This window comes from Puma concolor, chromosome B3 (genome assembly GCF_028749965.1).
Source record: "Puma concolor isolate L17-30 chromosome B3, mPumCon1.1.hap2, whole genome shotgun sequence".
Classification (NCBI taxonomy): domain Eukaryota; kingdom Metazoa; phylum Chordata; class Mammalia; order Carnivora; family Felidae; genus Puma; species Puma concolor.
Genome location: NC_141672.1, coordinates 33,949,995 through 33,969,572, shown reverse-complemented (window position 1 = coordinate 33,969,572; position 19,578 = coordinate 33,949,995). Strand labels below are relative to the sequence as shown.

At 49.3% G+C, this 19,578-nt stretch overlaps 1 long non-coding RNA gene across 1 annotated transcript; it reads left to right on the top strand.

The window, feature by feature from the left end:
• Positions 1–931: 931 nt before the first annotated feature.
• Positions 932–12,431, top strand: LOC147579872 (uncharacterized). Its single transcript, XR_015252239.1, has 2 exons — positions 932–1,045; positions 12,043–12,431. It is a non-coding gene; the product is annotated as an uncharacterized LOC147579872 (long non-coding RNA).
• The last annotated feature ends 7,147 nt before the right edge of the window (positions 12,432–19,578 follow it).

Genomic DNA, 19,578 nt, shown 5'->3' with positions numbered 1-19,578 from the left:
GCCTTTCTTGTTGCCTCTGCTGTTGTTACTACCACCACCTCCAGAGGCCAAGGTCTTTCTTACCATAAAAAGACTAGTCTTATTTCTTTCTGCATTCTCCATACAAGGCACACAGTAAGACATAGTAAATGGTAGTTAGGGGGAGTTAAACTTCAGAAAGTGTGAAGCCCTAGAGAGAGAGAACAGCGTGTGCAAAGGCCCTGTGGTGGGAAAGTCAATGGCACACTTGCAGAGAATGCTGTAGAAACAAATACAAGCCAAGCAGATGCCCCAACCAATCCTCCCACCCCATACTTTGCATCACAAGACCACTGAGGCCTGGGGCCCCGATGCCTGCTCAGACCTTCTGTTCCTCTCAGCAAGGAAATTTCCAACAAGACAGAAATGCCTAAGGTGAGCTGAACCCTGAAGGACCCAAAGGAGCGGAAATATGCGGGTGAGAGGATGCTGAGGTCTTTTGTGTTTGGATGCTATAAGGAAATCATCCCCCCAACCTGCCTGGGTAACCAGTACTTGGGATTGGATGGTTAGGAAGTGGAGGAAGAAGGTGCCGGGGAAGGAACCCCAGGCAGGGGCTGTGGTTGCCAGGTGGGGAAAGAGAATTTTGCATACTAAGCCAAAACAATGAGGGGGGGGGTCTAGCCTCCATGTAGCTTCTAGTCCCTCACCCCCGCCATGCTCACAATGCATGGGTACAGCCCAGTGCCACCAACCAAGCTGAACACTTAATTCCTACCCCTACCTCCACCCCCACCCTCACCCCCACCCTTCTCCAACCTCTTGGAAACTGTCTCCCTTTCCATCCTGCCATCCCCCTCTCTCATTCTGCCAGAGCCTCCCTCAACTTAAGCTATTCACCCTCCCCGGGGCATTTGCATTTAGTAAAAACAAGGACCACAACACTCCAGAGGAGGGGTTCATTAATGGTTCCCCTACCAGCCCTCTGAAATCACAAAGAGCAAGACTTCTGTCAGAGCTTGCTGAGGCTCTCAGGGTTGGAGTGGGGTCTGAGGAGGCAGAATGGCCATCAGGAACTGGTCCTGAGGTAAGTCTCCCCAACTCCCAGACCTAGAACTGAGTTATCAGATGAAGTTCTATAACCTAATGCACTGTGGTTTTTTTTAAGTCAGGTTTATTAAGATATAATTTACATATGGTAAAACCATCTATTTTATTTTAAGTTTATTTATTTATTTTGAAAGAGAGAGAACAAGCAGGGGAGGGGGCAGAGAGAGAGAGAAACCCAAGCAGGCTCCACCCTGTCAGCACATAGCCCGATGCAGGGCTCAAACTCATGAACCATGAGATCATGACCTGAGCCCAAACCAAGGGTCCCACACACCAAAATGAGCCACCCAGGCACCCCTAATCTTAGCCACTATATACCTTCTAAAAGGTATATGGTGGATTCTCATTATGATTTTAATTTAGCGATTAATGATGTTAAACATCTTTTCATGTGTTTATTTGCCATCCGTATTTTTTCTGTGGTGAAATTTGTGTCCAAATATTCTGCCCATTTCAAAAATCGAACTGTTTTCTTACTACTGAGTTTGGGGAATTTTTTTTATATATACTAAATATAGGTCCTTTCTGTCAGATACAGATTTTGCAAACATTTTTTCCCAGTCTGTGGTTTGTCTTTTCATTTTCCTAACAGTGTCTTTCGAAAACCAAAAGTTTTTAATTTGGGTTAAGTCTAATTGGTCCACTTTTTCCTTCCTAGATTGTGCCTCTGGTGTCATAACCAAGAATCTTTATCTACCCCAAGTCACAGAGATTTTTCTCCTGTGTTTTCTTCTTTTGTACTTTTAGGCTGTTTCTTTCATACCTTCTATGTTTTTGTCTTTCATACTTTTTGAGTTATAAGCCAAGGCCTTTTTTTTTCCATTATGGATGTCCAAGTTTTCTAGCACCGTTTTCGTTTAAAAAGACTATCCTTTCCCCCATTGAATTCTCCTTGTTTGATTACTGTTTGATTACTGTAGCTTCATAGTAACTCTTGAAACAGTGTGAGTCCTCTTCTTGCCACTATTTTCCCCCCAAGTCCCCTCTCTTTGCAGGGGTCTTCCAGGCCAGGAGGCAGAGGCTGACAAAGTTCCAGGGCCCTGATGTGGCCTCGCTGGCCCTGTGATACCAATGCCACCGACTCCTCTCCTGTCGCTCTGCCTCCAGCAGTGCTGAAGTGCTTCTGTGCTCTGCTTTCATCAGCATGTCAGGCCTCCAAGCCTTTGCCTGCACTGTCACCTCTGCCTGGAGGGCCTCACCCCTGCCACCCACACCCACCCCTCTTCTTCCTCCAGGTTAACCTGGATCATCCTTCAAGGTTCAGCTAAGCCTGTTCACCTGCAGGACAACTTCTCTGACTTCCCAGGCTGGCCGAGTGCCAATTCTCTGCTTCCACGCTCCCCACCCGCACCCTTCCCTCTATCTGAGCATCTACCACATTCAATCAATAGACACACGAAATGAGTCTTCTGCTACCGCCAACACCCCAGGGCACACAGTGTGTCTACCTTAGCTGGCTCCTCCCGGTGCCCAGCCCAGGGCCTGGCACAAAGTTGGTGCCAACACACGGCTCTTGAATGAACAGAATTGATGGCAGAATTTCCCCCGTGCCCCAAAACAGTGGCGGGTGGAAGATGCCATGCTCATGGCCCAGCCTGGAGAGGTGACGAGCTCTTCGGCTATTTTCTCCTTCTCTTTTCTTGTGTTCTTAATCAGAGACCTAGAGAGCCTCAGATATATTGAAGGATGCTCAGGAAATTCTGGCTCCTGAGAGACAAGGAATTTTTCCTAAAGAATAGGGATCTTGGGGCACCTGGGTGGCTCAGTCGGTTAAGAGGCCGACTTTGGCTCAGGTCATGATCTCACGGTCCGTGAGTTCGAGCCCCGTGTCGGGCTCTGTGCTGACAGCTCAGAGCCTGGAGCCTGTTTCAGATTCTGTGTCTCCCTCTCTCTGACCCTCCCCTGTTCATGCTCTGTCTCTCCCTGTCTCAAAAATAAATAAAACATTAAAAAAAATTTTTTTTTAATAAAAAAAAAAGAGTAGGGATCTTACGAGGGACATCGAGGAGAACAGACATGGCTTCCTCCAAAGGCTCCCACACAAGCAATACAGCATAGCGGCCAGAGTGTGGGCCAGACCCAGCTGCCCAGGTCTGAATTCAAAGTACCTGAACCCACTGCTGCCCTACCACTAGGGCAGGCTACTTCCCTTCTCTATGCCTCAGTGTCTTCATCTGTAAAATGGGAATAACAAAGTGCCTCTTCTTTGGGTTGCTGTAGGCATTATATGAGTCAATCCATGTATCAATAAATACATGTACATGCTTAAATATATACTGGCTGTAAATAAATAGAAACTTGGGTCGTTACCATTATTTGGGGATTGAGATACCCTTGACATCCACCGCTGTCTGAAAAACAGCTCCCCCAACCCTCAGGAAGGAGCTAAGTCCTTCAACTCCCCATTGCAAGACTGCTGGACCCAGGAGCCATGTGGTGGGGAAAAGGAACAACCAGCACTGGGAACAGGCTACACCTGCCTCAGTGTCCCTGTGTATCCGTCAGGTACCCAGGGAATCCTTCCTGCTGAGGCCTGGGCTTGGCATTCATACCTGGATGCCCCGGAGTCCTCAGTGATGTGTCAGTGACACTTCAACACCAGAGCATTGGGACCATTTGCTGGGTGGAGAAGCCCACTTGCAAGAGGACCCTTGGGAAGCAGAGCCCTGTTTGCCCATGAGGGTAGGTCCCCCGAGAAAGGGGTCAAGAGAATACCCAGAGCACCACTGATTTTACTCCAGGGCAGAGAGAAGACAATTCTCTCGACAGGAGAGGCACCGAAGTGCAGAGGGGGGCAGGGGAAGGGCATGGAGGCAGAAGGGGGGTTCAAGCCCCAGCTCCCTTTCCTTGCATGAGCCACTCAACTTCTTGACCCCAGGCTCCTCATCTCACCTTGGAGGAGAGCGTCACCCCTCTTCCGGGGCACCCACCGCTATAAGGAGCAAAGGGGAGAGCAGGAGAGCACCCTGGGGCGCCCAGCCTTTTCTGTCCAGATCCCAGGCCACTGTTGCTGTTGTGGTGCAGCCCAGGGTAGGAGCCCCAGTCAATACAAAGGGCCTCCTAGGGAACAAAGAACCAGGAGGAGGAAAACAACCTCTGGGGCCTGGAGAGCCTGCCCACCCCCAACCCCTCACACCCGGGCCCCTGGAGATGGGACCGGCTCACAGCCCTGAAGGGAAGGAACCCCCTCCTTCTCGCCCTATCAGTCCCCGCTGGGCTTTCTGGTACCCTGGACCCTCTCCTCCCAGCACTTCCCAGCCCCAGCAGCACGGAGGAGGTCGGTGGGGGGTCAGGCGGCTGCTGGGCTAAGCGCCTCTCAGTGCAGGGCAGGGAGGGGTGGGTGGACAGCCCTTGGCCAAAGCCTCAGGGAGGAGGGCAGAGCATTCTTTTGAGTCCATTCAGCCGCTTAGCTATTTCCTGCCCTGCTCCAGCACCCGGCATGTTCCACCTGCTCTTACTTAACCATTTCCTGTTTACCGCCTGCCTCCTGCAGCCTCCGAGCTCCAGCAGCAGTCAGCAGCCCAGCAAGAGCTCCCCGGATGATGCCTGGATAGACGAGGGCCAGGCCACTGCTCTCTGGGAGGGGCATCTGGTCCTTCACCTGATCCACCCCAGGGCTAGAGAGCATAGGCCCCCGAGAAGGAAGAGGACCCTTTCCAGGCCCAGGCTGACTCATGGCAGCATTAGTCACCCCTTCCGGGAATCAGTCGTGTCCTCTGGTAGCCTCCTCTTTCCTAGGGGCCCAAAGCCTCTCTCCTGGTCGCCCCTACCCATAGCCATACAGTTCTGGCAGATACAAGAGGCCCTGTGGTCCTTTTCACACAGAAAGTTCCTCTATGATGCTGACTCCTGCAGGAGAAATCTTTGGGGGTGTCCCATTAATGATTTGGGGGCCAGAGACTTGGTCCCAATCTCAGCAGCACCCCTTCTACCTACATGACTGGGGCAAGTTACATAACCGGTCTGGACCTCAGCTAGGTTTTTTTTTGCCAAGGAGTAATAGTGACCATTTCATAGCATTGTTGTGACAACGATATCACATCATGTGTGTGGAAGTTCCAGGTGCAAAATAAGCAATCGCTGTGTGGTGGTGAGTACAATTATCATACAGGCGATACAAGAAAAAATGGCTCCTTTATGTCCAACGTTTTTGGAAAAATGGGAAGAAAGTCCTTGCTTCCTTGCCCTCCTGAGACTATGGGCTGATATGGAGCAACATGAAGGAAGGTAAGAGTGTTTCTCAGCATATAATATCTGCTGGCTGTGGAAATTGTCCCCAGCCTGGACTGTGGAGGTCGGGATGGGAGCCAGTGGAGAGTGCCAGGAGCTCCCCGTGAGGACCCAAAAGGGGCAGAGAAGGCTGCCCGGGTGCCCTCAGAACAAGTCACCCCCCAAACGAACGAAAACCCACTCGAGCCCACCGTCCCAGCCAGCCCCAGCCTCTTTTCTCTAAAGTGGGGTCTTTCAACCTCGGCGCTGTTGACACTGTGGACCAAATAATCCTTTGTCGTGGAGGCTGTCCTGTGCCTTGCAGGATGTTTAGCAGCATCTGCAGCCTCCACGCTCTGAGTGCCTCTCCCCTCCGCTTGCCGGCTGTGACAACCAGAAATATCTCCAGACCTTGCCAGATGCCCCGGGCAGGTGAGGGTGGGGAGAGGGAATCACCCCACCTCATCGAGAACGACAACTATAAAGAAAGGCCTATGGAGAATAGAAGGGGAACCTTTGGTGTCCCCCAGGCCCTTCCCCTAGTCTCCTAGGCCTTTCTCCCCACCTCACCTTACCCCCAGGCCTGCCTGGGATGTCTCCCCAACCTTCCCTGGGGGAAGCAATGCCAATTCCCCCAGCATTGGGCCACCCAGAGTCAGCTTCCAAGTGCAGGCAGCCCGCTGCATCTCGGGAAGGCAGCCTGGCCAGCTGGTGGCAATTAGCGGAGGGCTGACTCAGCAAGAAAGGCCAGGGAGCGGTCATTGGAGGAGTCTGGGGGATAAAGGAGGAACCCGGTGCCTCAGAGATGAGCCAGAGAAGGCGGGTGTGAGGCTGAGACAAGCCACAGATGGTGTGCACCGGCACTGACCTGGGTACTTCCTGCTTGGTCAGCAGCCCACCTCTGGGGAGGCCACTGGAACTCGAGAGGGAACCGAAAGCCCCAGTTGCTAGACATCGTCTCCCGGAGACCCTAAAAGTCCAGTCAGGCTAGGCCCCACACATTCAGGGCACTCAGGCTGGATCAGGGAAGTGGCAGGGAGCAATGGTGAAGACTTGCACGGGGCTGGAAGCTGGGGGCTCAGAGCTTCCCAGGCAACCGGCTTTGCACGTGCTCTCTCCCCAGAGGACAGAAGAGAGCCCTAAGAAGAAGGTGTCAAAGGAGGAAATTGGCAGGCTTCAGGGAAGAGATGACTTCGGGACAGGTGTTGTCCGCTAAGGAGTTCTCCAGGCAGAGAAGTCGATGGAGGAAGGGCATTCGGGGAAAGGGTACACAGTCCGTGCCTAGGCCAGGGCTGCCGAAAGAATAGGGAAAGGCTGCGGGGCTGTGGGGCTGGGATAGGACCCCTGACGGGCAGCACGGTTTAGCTCTTGGGCACTGGGGTGTGAGGGCAGGGTGAGCCCGTGAGTGTTTCCCGTGGGAAAGTGGCTGACACTGTGAGGATAAATGGGCAGTTTGCGCACTGCTTTCCCCCCTCCCATTCTCACCACTGAAGTTGAGGTCGCCTTGATGCCAAGGTCAAGCTGTCCTGGTGTGAACAAGCTAGCCGTTGTTCCCTCAAGACCACCTTAGGGGCACCTGGGTGGCGCAGTCGGTTAAGCGTCCGACTTCAGCCAGGTCACGATCTCGCGGTCCGTGAGTTCGAGCCCCGCGTCAGGCTCTGGGCTGATGGCTCAGAGCCTGGAGCCTGTTTCCGATTCTGTGTCTCCCTCTCTTTCTGCCCCTCCCCCGTTCATGCTCTGTCTCTCTCTGTCCCAAAAATAAATAAACGTTGAAAAAAAAATTAAAAAAAAAAAAAAAAGACCACCTTGGCCTTGGTCAGTCCAGGGACACTGAGACACACGCACACCCATTCTGCCCAGTGGGAGAAAGAGATGGCCATCACCTGACCTAAGACCTGTAGGCAGGAGGCAGGAAATGGTGGGTTTGAGTTAGGGTTTGAACACCTGACTTTCACCGAGAACTGAAGACCTGCTGGGGGGGCAGGGGTGGGGGGTGGGGGTAATGTTCTCCCTCCTTCTTCACTGGGGCCACACCCTTCCTCCAGGCCATTCTGGAAAGTCACACTTGCTGTAAGCCCAGCCCTCGATTGCCCCAGGATAGGGAGAAGATCAGATAGAGCCAGGGTACCCAGGGCCTGGCCCCTGCTGGAGGAGCCTCCTCCCTCCTGCCCTGCCCCTGTGGGCCTGTCCTGTCCCACCCAGTCCCAGGAAAGGGCTGGAACAGTTTCCATGTCCAACAAGTCTGGGCCTCTCCTTTCTTGCCCAGGTGGCTCTTCTGGGAAAACCTAGAACAGCTGAGTGGGCTTTTCAGGATTGGCTTGGTGCGAACACCAAAGCAAGGGATAAGCTGGCCATGTAGCAGTAATCTTACGTGCTGCCCCAGTACTTTTCTTTAGAGGATCTCAAAACCTTTTACAAGAAATAGTTGTATTGGCTGTGGGAGGACCCACAGAAGAAGGGTCATATGCCAAGCTGGTGACAGCTTTGGCAGTGGAATGAATCTTTAAAAGACTGGCTCCAAGGGAAGCAAAACAATAGATTGCAAGGCTGAAATTGCGTCCCTAGTAAATATTATCTGAGGTTAAAACAGGAGTTCGCTCTCTGTGGAAACCTATACAAGCTGAATATGCAACAGTGGTGTGTGTGTGTATGTGTGTGTGTGTGCATGTGCGTGTTGCAGAGATGAGGGTAGAATAGAACAAGTCTGTGGTGACAGATTTCTGTTGGAGGGTGCCTCCAACATGAAAATCTTCCCTGTGAGATCCTGCATCCATGGGTGTCTTCTCCTCCTCTGTACCCAGGAGGGCCCAGATCTCCCACTTGATAGGAGACAGCCACATCAGGCCACCTATCTTCATGATGGGCACCTGGATATTTTACCTGAAAGATGAGGCCATTGCTTTGGAATGTCCTTCTGGTCACCGTTTCCCACAGACCCTCACCACCTCGTGCTCAGCTACCATCCCCTTCACCGTTCCCACCAATCTTAGGTGCCATCACCAGATTAACCTTCCTAAAATACTACTTCAGCTGGTCACCCATCCTTGTCCAAAAGACATTGTCCAAAATCCCCAGCAGGATACTCAGCACCCTCCACAGACCTATCCTTCACCTCTGGTCCTCCCCAACCTGAAGGTCCTCTAGACATCTCCTTGTTGGCTCGCTGTCCCCACATTGCCTTGAGCCTTCCCCTCTCTCTACCCTTCTGGATCCTTCCCTCCTATCATTAAGAATCAGCTGTGCCAGGAAGCCTTCCCATCACAAAGACTCTCCCACTGGGATGAGTCGGTTGAGCATCTGACTTCGGCCCAGGTCATGATCTCACGGTTTGTGAGTTCGAGCCCTGCATTGGGTTCACTGCTGTCAGCACAGAGTCCACTTTGGATCCTCTGTCCCCCTCTCTCTGCTCCTCCCTGCTCATGTTCTCTATCTCTCTCTCTCAAAAATAATAAATAAACATTAAAAAGAAAAAAAGGACTCTTCCACTGAGTCTGTTACCCAGGAGATTGTGTTACCTTCTTGGATTTACATCCAGAACTCTCCCTTCTTCAAAGGCCCCACTATCTGTACTACCCAGCCTGTCTTTATTAACAGACTGCCTGGGTTGTGAGCTATCTCCCCAAAGAAACTTGGATGTCAGATTTAGCAAATAAAAATACAAGACTCCCAGTGAAATTTGAATTTTAGGGGCGCCTGGGTGGCGCAGTCGGTTGAGTGTCCGACTTCAGCCAGGTCACGATCTCGCGGTCCGTGAGTTCGAGCCCCGCGTCGGGCTCTGGGCTGATGGCTCAGAGCCTGGAGCCTGTTTCCGATTCTGTGTCTCCCTCTCTCTCTGTCCCTCCCCCGTTCATGCTCTGTCTCTCTCTGTCCCAAAAATAAATAAAAACGTGGAAAAAAAAATATTAAAAAAAAAAAAATACAAGACTCCCAGTGAAATTTGAATTTTAAATTAACAACAAAATTCATCAGTATAAATATATCTGTATATCCCCTGTAATATTTGGAAATATACTAAATGCAAATATACTAAATACAAATATACTAAAAATTTATTTGTTGAATTTATCTAAAATTCTAATTTAGGGAGCCTGGGTGTCTCAGTCGGTTAAGCGTCCGACTTTGACTCAGGTCATGATCTCACGGTTTGTGAGTTCAAGCCCCACATCAGGCTCTGTGCTGACAGCTCAGAGCCTGGAGCCTGCTTCAGATTCTGTGTCTTCTCCTCTCTCTTCCCCTCCCATGCTCATGCTCTGTCTCTGTCTCTCAATAATAAATAAACATTAAGAAAAAATATTTTTTTAATAAATAAATAAATAAATAAAATTCAAATTTCACTGGACAGCCTGTATTTTCTCGAGCAACCCAGAAGAGCAAGCATAAACCCTTGTCAGGTGCTTTGCATCTCCCTTGGGATATGACACTCAGGGGACTTCCTCAGAACCTGTATTGTTGATTGATTCCTTTTTCACCCAGTAGAGGATCACCAGCATTCATCTGTTGGTCCCAAGACCCAGAGTCCATTCAGTCCAGTCTGAAAATCTGTGACAAGCTCACGGCAGGCCGCCTATGGGAACACCTCTTCCTTCACTTCCTCATTTTCTCTTTAAATATTTGTCCTCGTGACTGCACTGGCAACAGACAGGTTTCAGGTAATGAAACTGAGTGTTGCTCTCCAACCAAAGGAGACCAGAAGATCTGAGGCAACCTACCTGGTGTCAAAGCTCAGGTCAAGCACACAGGGACTGTGAGGCCTCCAGCAACGAGTTGGTATCTGAAGGTCTCAATTTGCCCATCTGTAAATCAGAGATAATAATAATACCTACCTTATAGGGTTGTAGTAAGGATTAAATGAGGCCATGCATGGAAGCTGGCTAGTACCCTGACTCTTCTATGGAAAGCACTCCACAAATGTGAGCTGACATTGTCAGCGATTATATAGAAGACTTGTCCGTGGCAGTTGGCATCAGCAGGCTCTCCTTTTTTTTAAAAATTTTTTTTTTCAACGTTTATTTATTTTGGGGACAGAGAGAAACAGAGCATGAACGGGGGAGGGGCAGAGAGAGAGGGAGACACAGAATCGGAAGCAGGCTCCAGGCTCTGAGCCATCAGCCCAGAGCCTGACGCGGGGCTCAAACTCACGGACCGCGAGATCGTGACCTGGCTGAAGTCGGAAGCTTAACCGACTGCACCACCCAGGCACCCCAGCAGGCTCTCCTGTTGAGGACTGTTTCGATAGCTGCTGAGCTGTCAGGGTGAGGCCCAAAATGGTGGTCATGTGTGAATTTGCATAAGCGACAAAGCTATGGCAGAGTCACAGAGGACGGTCACCCAGGGGAGAAAGGAGGTTTCAAAGGGGAAGTCCCACTGTAGGTGAGGGGAATAAGATATACAGTGGCTCCCTCTAAGAGTGCAATCTGTCTCCACTTCTCTAATTCAGTTGCAAACCATTACCTTCCCATTCGAAACTCCATAGACTGGGTCTTACATCTCTAGAAGTGGTAAGGGTTGCTTTCTCCCTGTGATGAAAAAGCTAGCAGACTCCAGCACTCACTGGATGTGGAAAGAGGAAGGGCTACCAGTGGCCTCCTCAGGACTCTCGGGGTGAGTATCAGGACCTCTTAGGAGACACCTCCCACACCCAGATCCTCACTCAGCCTTCTGACCCAACCTCAGCCTCCTGGACCTCTATCTGCTCCTGAACCTCAACATAGCCAGAGTCCCTTGGGCTTTTTGAGAAGACTCTAGGTCAGTCCAACAAAAGCTGAGTCTCCCAAAGGATCAAGTTGCTGAATGACAATCTGAATCCACTAAATTCACTAATTTCACAACAACCACTTGAATCTCCTCAATGAATATGTTTTTCTTAACAGCAATTTAAGGAATAGTCAATTTGTCAAAAGTTCAGAGACCTAGGATGATTTAATTTTCATATAAATATATTCTTCTACGAACAGATTTTCTTTTACATGTTAATAATGAAAATATTTTCTTTTTCTTATAAAGATATATGCAAGAAAAGTATTCATGAAGAAAGTATTGAATTGAGTAGGAATATATTCTTTATGCGTATTTACTGACATAGGCAGAATGTAATCAGATGTTCTTGGAGAATATATTCATTGAATATGTTTCAGAAGATTACTGTTTGAAACGAGTTTAAGATAAGTTTGCTAAATTGACAAATTTGATAAATTCAAAGAATTGATGAACTGATTCCTGAGCACATTAGCTTCCAGAGAAAGCCTGCTTCTCAGGAGAGAAAATCAATTTCTCCCTCAGGGCCCAGCAATCAGTATGTTTAATATAAGGTCACTCAGATGTGAGTAAACCCCACACCTCACTTTCAGAATCAATTTCAGGGTCATAGGGAAAATGGCTAATCATTAAGGGTTACTGTCATATGTAAAGGTAGCAATGTTTTTCTTCTTTTAGAGTGCTTTTAGATTATATAACATTAACACTAATTTTATAAAATAATAAAACCACCTGTATTCCGCCATTCTAACACAACTATCTTTTTTGCAAACAGCTTTAAAACATCAGTACATACCTTACGGATTGACAAAATGTACATACTTTTTTATATTCTACCTTTTCCATTTACTACCACATAAGAAATATTTTCCACCATTCTGCAAAAGCATTATCATTACCATTTCTAATGGTTGTATAATGTACCGTGTACAGATTTGCTATAATCTATTCAACTAGTTTTCTAACATCTTCTATCTCCTAGGTACTAAGTTGTGGCCCATTTTTTAACAGCAGCAAGCGTCTTCGAACATGCAGTTTGTTTCTTCGAACATGCAGCTTCCGTTGAATGATTTCCTTAGAATCCATTCCCAGGACTGGAATCCGTGGTGTGGTGGGAATCAACAATTTAGAACGGAGTACAAGATCCAAAGACCATTCCTGGGATGACATGAAACATGAATATTGTAACCCTCCATCAATTCATACTCTTGGAGCCCGAGGAATGAGACTCACGGTTAGTTTTATGGATCAATTTAAGATTGGGTCATTGAAGAAGTTGGACAAGTAGGGATTCTGAGCTTCCTCCAGAATCATGATCTTTTGTATTGGGAAGGACACTGTAGGTACTTAATGTCTTCCACTTTTGATGCATAATAAAGATATAGCACTTAGCTCATTAACAGCCTGGCATAAGTGAATTGCATCATTAACACTCCTTGCCACATCACCCAACATGTCTAGGTAATATCCAGAGGCGTCCCACTGAGTCCCAAGACCTTGGGAAAGGTGGAGCCACCTCCCCCAGCTCCCATGCTACCCTCTCTCCAGCTGCTCTGCCAGTAGAAAATGGAAGGGGGATCTGGATGTAATGAAGACCATTAGCCAGTCTCACTTCCTATTTAAAGCTGATGTGGTGACAGTGTGCTGAGGAACCACGGAAAAGCAGGAGGAGAACTCTGGTTGCTCTCCAGATGTGCAACATAAGGAGGTCATTCTGATTTCACTTCCATGAAGACATGAGTTGCTCAACAAATAGTTGTTGATTGAGTAAATGAATTGACGGCTTTTGCCTAGCCTCATAAACCCTCAGGCTCCCTGCTCCCCCAGGCTGCCTCGATGTGTTCTGTAGGGGGCGCTCTCACTGCAGCCTTCACTGCAGCAAACACCTGGGAAGCAGGCAGCTGCGTCTTCCTCCCTGGCAGTGCTGACCTTGGCTTTATATATCTCCTGGATCTGACCTCTTGGAAGCTGTCGACAATGCTCACTCTCAGCAGGTTTTCTGAGCCTGACAAAAGGCAGACGGATGGGCGCATCAAAGCACAAACTGTGTGCCCTGTTTATTAGCTGGTTGACCACTCTAGCAGCTACGGAGTCCCCCTTTCGTGAGGCATCACGGGAGCATCCCTCTGCCTGGAACCTGGAGCCCTGGTTCTCCCTCCTTGGCTGTCTTCTCTGCCTCTCTCCAGCCTGCTGGAGTTTTCCTCCCTGGCCGCCCAAGCAGCATCTCTCTGCAGGTTTTCAACGTCTCTTCTGAGACCTAGCTACCCCAGCTGGGAAGGCAGCTTGTAAACTCAGAGCCAAGGTCACTCTTCCTTCCCTGGTTCTCTGCCTCCTCCCAGCCATAGGATTTCTTGGAGGCTCGCGTGGGACACCTCAAGCCCCCACTCTTGTTTCACCACAGTCAGGAATCAGGTAAAGGCGGAGCTTTGGTCCCACCAATTGCAACAGCGGGAGGACCGTGAGGAAGCCACCTGCGTTCCCCTTTCTGTTTCCCTCTGCGGGGCTTCTGAATCTGCGGTACACAGTGGAGAGGCGTGCTTCCTGTCCCAGCCCAGCTGTCATGAGATAGCTGGAGAGGGCGGCCTCCATCCAGTTGGCTGAGGTTGGGGCCCAGACAGACACCTCCTAGTTCCCACGCTCAGGCAGCAGGCCTCAAGCAGAACAGGTTTCATAATCTCACCTCTGCCAGTGCTTTTTGCATAATGATCTGCCATTTGGTTCCCACATCACAATCATAGTATTTATCTATGCAAAACAGCACCTCATTAAAAAAAAAAGAAAGAAGAAAGAAAGAAAGAAACACATCACCATTGGCCCAACCCCTCATTAGAGTATAATGCACAGGCACTGGGCACACCCAGGGTGGAACCAGCACCAGACTAGTCGGGTTTGGGGCTTCTGGGCGTCCTTGGTGCTCCGCATACTGGCTCTGTCTCCACCCTCACCTCGTTCCCCGAGCAAGCTGTTGCTCCCCAAATCTGTGTGGTGGGAGATGACAGAGAAACCCTGTGGGACGAAGAGATGGATCCCCTGGGGGCTCCTCTCCTCCAAGGGCCCTGCTCCCCTGCCGTGTTAGCTCTACTTAAACCCCTTCCTCTTGTCTTCAGTCCAGTTTGTACAATGATTTTGCTGACTCCTGACCTATGTCTACCTTTGTTTCTCATCGGAATGAAAGCTCCAGGTGAATAGGAACGTGTTTATTTTTTAGAGCCTAGCCCAGCGTGGGCACCTACAGACCCCTACTAACTATTTGTGGAATGCCCTGTGTAATTTCTGACTTCGTTATAATGAATTCCATGATTGTTTCTCTGCCAAACCACTTTTCCCATTCTCACTGGAGGTACACCCCCTTTCTGGTTCCTTAAACAATCTTTCCAATCCTTAATGCCCCAGGTCTTAGAAATAATAGTTTAAATTCCTTCATTTTCAACAATAATCTTGTGCCTTGGGGACTGGCTGAGTGATTTTAGTTTAGTGTGCAATATTCAAAATATACAAAAGGGAAATAAAGAAAAATATAACACCCATGTACTCAATACCACCACCAACACCAACACCAACAAAAAACCCCAAACCAGAAAGCCTTACTTACAACCGAAGCCCCCAGACAATCCTGATGCCATTCACCCCTCCCCCTTCCTCCCCTCCTGAGGAAGCATCTATATCCCAAATTTGGTGACCATCAGAATTTTTCACAGTCAATATATATCACGTTTGCCATCAGATAAAAGATTGACACTATTTCTGGGGCTTCTCGGTGGCTCAGTCAGTTACGCATCTGACTCTTGATTTCAGCTCAGGTCATGATCTCGGGGTCCGTGAGATCAATCCCCGTGTTTGGGATTCTGCCTCTCTCCTTCTCTCTGCCTTTCCTCACTTGTGCTCTCGTTCTGTCTCTCAAAATAAATGAATAGACTTTAAAAAGAAAAAGAGTGTACACTTAGGTAAAAAAAAAAAAAAAAAAGATTAACATTATTTTCCTTCTGAAGCCATTTTCTCCTGCTACTTGGGTTCACGTGTGAATGTGGACGGGACAGGACACAGTATGTCCTGCAAGCCGGGGTCACACCTGTGTTCCCAGCCTCACTCCACTCGTGTGCCACACCTGCTCTGTGCCCCAATTTCCCTATCTGTCAGACGGCGGTAATAATACCTGTCTCTTCCCTACTTCTCGGAGTGTGCAGATAAAAACGATAGATGCAAAATGCTTGCAGCAAGGAAGAGAGGCACTAAATAACCCCAAGTGGGCAGGTAGGACACGCAGCCGGCATCCAGAGCAGACTGCTCACGATGGAGAAAGATGTGTTGAGTGCACCCACTTTCTGATGGAAAAGCACCTCATTAAAAAATGAGGTCCTTGGGGCGCCTGGGTGGCTCAGTCGGTTGAGCGTCCGACATCAGCCAGGTCACGATCTCGCGGTCCATGGGTTCGAGCCCCGTGTCGGGCTCTGGGCTGATGGCTCGGAACCTGGAGCCTGCTTCCGATTCTGTGTCTCCCTCTCTCTCTGCCCCTCCCCTGTTCATGCTCTGTCTCTCTCTGTCTCAAAAATAAATAAACGTTAAAAAAAAAAAAAAAATGAGGTCCTTCCGATGCCAGGACCTTCCCACCACCCTATCAGCTCTGTGAAAGCTCCATGGAAAGGTCTCCCATCAGTGCTTGTAGGATCCTACAGTTGTGTCGCTTCGGGCCACGGGGGACTCAACACAGTCAGTGATTTCTTGCCCTCACTGTGCCTGGACCTCTCCTCTCTCCCTTCCTGCCTTTCTGTGGGCCAGGGCTGTGCGGCCTCCACAGCAAGCTCCTAAGGGATGGCGGGGACCAGGCCAGCCGTGCACTGGAAGAGATGGGGAGACAGGAAGGTCCATGGGCAGCAGTCCCCAGCAGCAACAGGGACTGTGAGGTCCATGTGAAGGTACCGAGTACATTGACCACAGAGATCTACAAAGTGTGAGGCCCCCAAGGACCTGAGAGAGAGAGAGAGAGATGATTGAAAAACACAAAAAAACCAATAAGTTGACATCAAAATACAAGCATAAAAATTAGATCCTTCCCATCTACGGCCATCTACCCACATTTGTGTCAGAAGGCTTCAAGCGTGGGGACCACATAGGGTGAACCAGAGCACAGTTTGTCTGGCTGGTCCACGAGGCTCCAGAAGGCTGGTGATGGGAGAGACAGGACAGTCAGCAGACAGAGGCCAGAGACTGAAGTTTGCCCAAGATGCCGGCCCCTGACTGAAGCAGTGGAGGCCTCTGAGGTGTGTGGCCGTGTGGTGGAAGAAAACGGCAAGCTGGGTAGGTAAAAGAGTTTACTAACACAGATGTTATCTCTGGCGGAGAGGCAGTTACTGTCATCGGAAAATATTCCCACATGTGCTAAGCACATTCGGCACTCAAGCGGGAAAGGTGATTCAGAAGGCTGGTGCTGTGGACAAAATCAAGTATGAGAGCAGCTCGTGGGTCCCCTCCTTGACTCTCCAGGATTGGCTGTGGGTTCCAGGCATCCATCCTGTGGCTGGTACCCAACTCAGCTCTCCAGGGAGACAGGGCTCCAAGAGAAATCCCAAAGAGGCATGCTAGCTGCCGGGAGCACAGAGGTCTGGAACTCCAATGTGGGATGTCAGGAGTGGCGGGTGAGGATTGAGAGGGTTGGGATGTAAGGTAAGGCCACGGTTGGGAGCCTCTCCAGGGGAAAAGAAAGATTTCTGGGCTGGCGGTGGCTGAGAGAGCTGACTTCTAGATCTAGCCCAGCCCAGCTGCTTCCCATCTGGGTGACTGTGGGCAAGTCATTTCATCTCTCTGTGCCTGTTTCCTCATATGGAACACAAGGGGATTGCACTGGATTGCCTCTAGGGTTCCCGTTGCATTAACATCCTAAGGCCGGTATCATGGGACAAGGAAGAGACTGACACCGGAATATCTCTAAATGGAATGCTCAGGGCCACCTGAACAGAATACAGTGGAGAATTAGAACCTCTACTTGAGGACTCTGAGAACAAGCCAGAAAAGCCGTCCTACCACCGGCAAGCCCCGCCTCCCACAGCCACACAGCATCCTGACCTCATGGCCCTGATTGATGGTCAGAGTATGAGCCAATGGGCTCAAAGCTGAGCAACCCAATTCCAGATCAAGTGCTTCTGCCTGCTGTGTGACTTCAGGCAAGATAGTTCTCTTTTGGCCGTGCCTGTTTCCTCATCTATAACAATCTCCGCCCTGACACATGAGGAAGCTGTGAGAATTCACTGAGTAACGCCCTAAAGCACTTAGCTTGCGAGGGGGGGAAGAGTCCCACATAAATCGGAGATGACGATGATTGTTGTGACAGCTGCCCGGCTCCCTTACCTTGTCCCCAGCCCTTCATTTGCTGCTGACGGAAACTAACCTGTTGTGAGTCACCACTGTCTTGTTCTCAAGGTCGTTCACAGAATTTCCCCTGAGCATCATGTTCATGGCTAGCTCCATGGCCAAGGGACAAGACCTGGAAGAACAAGGCTGAGAAAACATGATGCCACAATTTCCCTGGCACCTGATTCCACTTTGCTATTTACCCACTAGACTCAACGTTTCATAAAGGCGGGGACCTCTGGGCCACCATGTTGCCCTAGTACAGGGGGCACCATTTGCTAGTTTTTAGATGGCACTCAATAAACCTTGGTTCAACAAGTGAATGGCACAAACTGCACAGCTGATATTTGAGTGAAAGGAAGGAAATTAACTTATTTTAACGTCCACCCTGTGCCAAGAACATTATATATATATATATATATATATATATATTTTTTTTTTTTTTTTCCACTTATTCCTCTCAGCAGCCATATGGAAACAAAATGATTCTCCCATTTTATGGTTGGGCTAACTGAGGCTCAAGCATTAAGTAGCTTGCCGAGGTCTCACATTACGGAAGGGATAGATGTAGAATTTGAAGCCCCAGGACTGTCTAGCTGGGTTCCAGTCACAGTGCCTTGAATATGGGTATGGGAGGTAGGCAACCTCTTTGAAACAAGATAAACTGAGACACCTTCTTCAACAGGTATTTCCACTGGACCAGCCAAGCAAACAAATACATTTGGCCCAGACAGGCTTGGGCTGCCCTCAATCCTATAGGACTTGACTTGGTCTGTCATGCACCAGTAGGGCAACAGCGTGGGAAAGGTGCTGCCTGTGAGCATTAACAAGGCTTCTGCCCCAAGGTTGCCTGCTGCTTGTTAAAAAAGAGCCCAAGTTTCAGGAGGTCTTCAACCATCTCAGGGGACCCAGTTGAACTTGAGCTGTCCCTCCTCCCTTTTTTCTCTGCCTATTTTTACTCCTACCTTCCCATCACATACATACACCCCAAATCTCTGCTACAAAGTATCCCCCCAAACACACAGATACACCATGTCTATTCTCCTTTCCCAGTAGAACTCCTTGGCTCCTGGAAGACCGGTGACCCTGACAAGCAAGGCTGTAGACACTATGAACCCAATCAAGAATACCCAGGAACACAGGGTGTTTCTTTGCCCCAACATCACTAAAACCCAAGAGGTGAGTTAGTAACCTTTATTTTCCACTCCCTGGGGGGACATTTTCCTAGGGTGTACCACACTGGCCTCCCTCCCCAGCCCAGTGGATTGACCCACATTCAGCCCCACCATTCCTAAGTTTTGTTGACCTTCGTTAGTCCTTTGATATAGGAACAATAATCTCTGGTCTGATATCACAAGGAACTTGGGCTTTTAAAAACCTACAATGGGCTGTTTGAGTGAGCAGCCTTTAAAAACAGCTCATGAGGAGAGGTACACATTTACTCAGGCCTGTGGCGCTTGTAAAGGGATTATTGGCAGTTGAGAGGCACTCCAGCTGAATGTCTCTCCCAAGGTCCGGTGACTCCCCCCTCACCTGGGGCCCCATAACTGCCAGGTGCCCTGTCAGTCGGCCAACTGCTCAAGGCTTCCCTGACTGTAGGGTGCTGAGACTGTGTGAGCTCATCGAATTCCTCTTGTTCTTTCCAGAGATCCACTTCAGGCAGCTCTTCCAACCCCCAAGAGATGGGGGTGTCTTTATGAGAAAAATTTCTCTAGAGCTTTGCTCCCTCAGACGAGACATACAGAGCAACATCACTACTCAGGGCACGGAGGACCCAGACTTGTTTTTACCCTTGTGAGGCTACATCTCAGCTCTGCCGATTCCCACTGTATTCATTTGCTAGGGCTGCCATAATAAAATCTCACAGAATTAAACATATTTACATATTTACTCTGGCCTGTGGCACTTGTAAAGAAATTATTGGCTGTTGACAATAATCTGAGTGGCATAAACAACAGAAATTCGTTTTCTCACAGTTCTGAGGGCTAAAAGTCCAAGATGAAGGTACCAGTAGGTTTTGTCTCTTCTGAGCACTCTCTCCTTGGCTTGCAAATGGCCGTCTTTTCGCTGTGTCCTCACATGGCCTTTTCTCTGTGCATGTTCCTCACCCCCACCCCCTGGGTCTGTATGTCCAAATTTCCTTTTCCTATAAAGATACCAGTCAGATTGGATTAGGGCCCTCCCTAATGGCCTCGTTTTAAC